The sequence below is a fragment of the Pteropus vampyrus genome, unplaced genomic scaffold (genome assembly GCF_000151845.1).
Source record: "Pteropus vampyrus isolate Shadow unplaced genomic scaffold, Pvam_2.0 Scaffold416, whole genome shotgun sequence".
Taxonomy (NCBI): domain Eukaryota; kingdom Metazoa; phylum Chordata; class Mammalia; order Chiroptera; family Pteropodidae; genus Pteropus; species Pteropus vampyrus.
The window spans coordinates 403,024-406,785 of NW_011889197.1; the positions used below are offsets into that span (position 1 = coordinate 403,024).

The 3,762-nt window shown below is 41.0% G+C and overlaps 1 pseudogene; it reads left to right on the forward strand.

Moving 5' to 3' along the window:
* LOC111731974 overlaps positions 1-3,542 on the forward strand; it is a 4,689-nt pseudogene extending 1,147 nt beyond the window's left edge.
* The last annotated feature ends 220 nt before the right edge of the window (positions 3,543-3,762 follow it).

Genomic DNA, 3,762 nt, shown 5'->3' on the forward strand with positions numbered 1-3,762 from the left:
GGTGCCCTGTCTTTCATTTCCCAAGGGCTACATTTCTGAAAATCTGCCGTCTATTGTGGCAGGTCCTAGGCTTCAAAAAATCTAAGTGTCATGTTGGTGGGCCAATAGAAAAAGGCAGCAGATGGCAAAGGAAGGGATTACATAGGCCTGCTCTATCCTGGAGAGACTAGAGGACAATTCCTGAAGTCCACCTTACGAGAGTTGTTAATGAACAATCGTGGCTTCATAGGAGAGTTTTCTGATATGTGTTCTTTAATATGAACCAATATTTATTTATAGTCACCAGGGCAATGAACATTAAGAAAATTTGTCATCTAAAAGAAAATTCAATGAATTAGAAAAGACTTAGGAAACCAAATATCATAAACGAAGAGATATTAGACTTATAGTTGTGACCTCAGAGGATGAAGTAGGAACAATATTGAAAGTTATAGAAAGGCAGATTTCAACTTCATGTAATTAAATGTCCGAAAAAGTTAGAAGTGGAATGGGCTAGTCTGTGAGGTCAGAAGTTTGCCTTTTGCTTAAGAAAATCAAGTAGAGACTACCCAGTCACACTAAGGAATTATTTTTGAAGAGGGAAATTTCTTCAATGACATACATGGAACACTGTCTATTGTCAAGCACTGAGCTAGCTTCTGGGATGTAAAGCTGAATGAATTATGGTCTCTGTCGGACAGATAAAAGACATCAACAAGGAATAACACTACAAATAACTCATAGGTCACTGGCCTTACCTGCGTATGACAACAAAATAAGACTCAACCTATTTCTTAAAAACTAAAATTATTTTAGCATCAACCCTAACCTGCCTAAATTTCAGAAATTAGCCTCTTTTAAAACATCTCCCCAGTTATTTCTCAGTCTCCTATGATAAAAACCTTATCTGTCCAAGAAGGAAAAGGATGAGCTTAAGGACAGAAAACCATGGCAATCACTACAGAGCAAACAACAAAATTACAATCACAGCTGGAAGGAGAAAGCCTGTTCTGGAGCTTAGTGTGGGATTGGACACTCCTGAGTAAGACTCATCAGGAGACTTGGAGGGTGGGAAAACATTTCAGAAGTTATTGTATGAATAAATACAGTTTTGACCTGGAACTAGGCATGTTACCTGAATCACAAACTTAAAAGGCCTGGTTTACCCAGGAAACCAGGCCAAGAATGTTGACATTACCGGGGAGAAGTTTGGAAGTGAGAAAGGTACTGGTATGCGGTAAGCCGTGTATAGCAAACTGTTTCCAAAGCCAGGGAAAACCACCGATCTTTCTGTACAACCTGAAATCGCCCTCGTTTTTGTGCTCTTCTTAACAGAAGTACACTGAGGATGGCATTCTGCCAAGGGTTGTTACAGGAGGAGACAAAGAGAACAGACCATGTCTTACGGTCCAAGATTAATCAGGACCAAATTCCCACCAAAGCAGAACCTACCAGAGACCAGGTCACAAAGCCTGCCATTTGAGGTTGCTCCTGGTTGCTCAGTTACATGAATTAACAACAGGATTTTCAGGAGAATTCTTTATGCATGAGAATTACTTGATGAGACTTATAGAGAAGTGGGACCAGCATGTGCTATTCATTCCAAGTTCATGAAACTCTGGTTAACACAACCTCATTACCTCTTGGCCCTGTCTGCACTATTCTTACTGGCATTTACCCACATTCACAACTCAAACGTGAGCCTAAAGTCAGCATTGCCTCTGCTAGTCTGATTTCCCTTTCCAATCCCAGCATGTCGCCTGGGTTCAGATGCTGACCCAGGACAGACGGGTTTCCTTAAGCAGAAGTGTCCCTGAGGCTTAGTGATCCGGAGGTGGAATTTTATTTTACTGTTTGCAGTACAAACAGGATGCCACATACTTCAAGCACAACAGAATAATAAACCTCAAGGAAATGCCAAGAAGTCCTTGAGGGGGAAAAATAGCCTGCCTTACTTCCAGAGAAAAGGTGAAATTGTGATAATGATACTACCCCAAAGAAACCACTTAGAAAAGTCAGATGATTTTCTAACACAGAGAGACTAAAGTAAAACGCTGAGAACTAGAATGAATGCCAAAAGGAGGTCCCTTGAAACAGTCAATATTGCAACATTAATATCCAGATGGCTCTCTCTAGGGCAGGCAAATGCTATTGGAGAAGGAAGTGGGTAGGAGGGAGGGTGAGAAAGGCAAAAACATTCACACCAGGCAAGGAAAGGGAAATCTGCATTTAATTTTAAACTGTCCTTCTGGGCTCCCCACTGCCTGAGCCCACCAGAGAACAGAGGAAAGGAAAATAGTAACTGTGTGGCTGTGAATGTGTGTGTTCTCCTTCATCCAGCACTGTTTATCCAGTTCTCTGGTGTTATCTCAGGGCAGTATATTCCAGAGGGTGTCCCACCCAACACCCGTTCTTCTATGTTATTCCTGGGGGCATGAGAGAGATGGATGTCCTATGACGAAATTATTTTGGAAAGAGTAAATTTATCAAAATTTTAAATACTTGTTTACTTCAGGGTTTCTAGACTGCTTTAACCTGCTAACATATATTGTGACTTTCCAAATTGGGAAATAAGTGACATTTCTCAAATTTGGGTGAATGGATACTGCTCGTGGGTGGCTTTCTGGACCTAGTATTCTAGAAAATGCTGTCTTGGAACATTTCAAAAGCTATATTTTACCCCCGTATCTGATCTGGCATTCAGTCCTGAGATCGGCCTCAGATGAGTCTTTTCCTTCCCCTGCAAACCCACTACCCTAAATCCAGCAGCGACCTTCTGGCTGGGCTGCTCAAGTCAGGTTCCTCAACCTGAATTCTACTCTGCACACTACTAACCACCTTATTCTTATCAAGTCCAGTCTAATTCCTTTACCTGCCTTTGAGATCCTACAAAATCTGCACCATTGCACCTTTATTCTTACCCCAAACAAGAATGAACATTTCTTAAGTGTTCACTACGTGTATAAAACTGTTCTAATCACTTTACATATTAGCTCATTCAATCATCCCAAGACCTCTTGAAGCAAGTGTACTCTTTTAAAAATTGACAAATTGTGCTTTCTTTTTTGCTGCCTGTCTGCCACAGTCATGGGTCACATGATGCTCTAGGAAAGGGCCTATCTCTGTCTGCTCTGCCCTCTGCCGCAGTGTCTCCACCTGGCTGAAGTTGGCATCTGATGACATGAAGGAGCAAATCTACAATCTAGCCAAGAAGGGACTGATTCTCTCACAAGTCGGTGTGATTCTGAGAGACTCACACGATGATACACAAGTATGTTTTGTGAGAGGCGATAAAACCTTGAGCATTCTTAAGTCCAAAGGACTGGCTCCTGATCTTCCTGAAGGTCTCTACCATTTAATTAAGAAAACTGTTAATGTTCAAAAGCATCTTGAGAGGAAAAGAATGCTAAATTCTATGATTCTGATCAAGAGGTATATTCATTGGTTGGCTGGATATTATAAGACCAAATAAGTCCTCCAATTAGAAATACAAGTCACCCACAGCCTCTGTTCTAGTTGCTTACATATCTATATACTCAAGCAATAAATCATTTTTTAACTAGAAAAAAAAAAATTGGCAAATGGGAAAACCAAGATAGTTCAATAACTAGCCCAAGGTCACGTAGCTAATAAGCAGCAAAATCACAGTATTGTTGACCCCAATAAGTAATGTATCTACCAAGGAGGACTCTTTGTGGTTAATTAAGCTCAAATTTATAACCAGAGTCTAGCAGCCATGATTGACAGGGGCCTCCCTCACACTCTGCATTTCAGGGCAAAGCC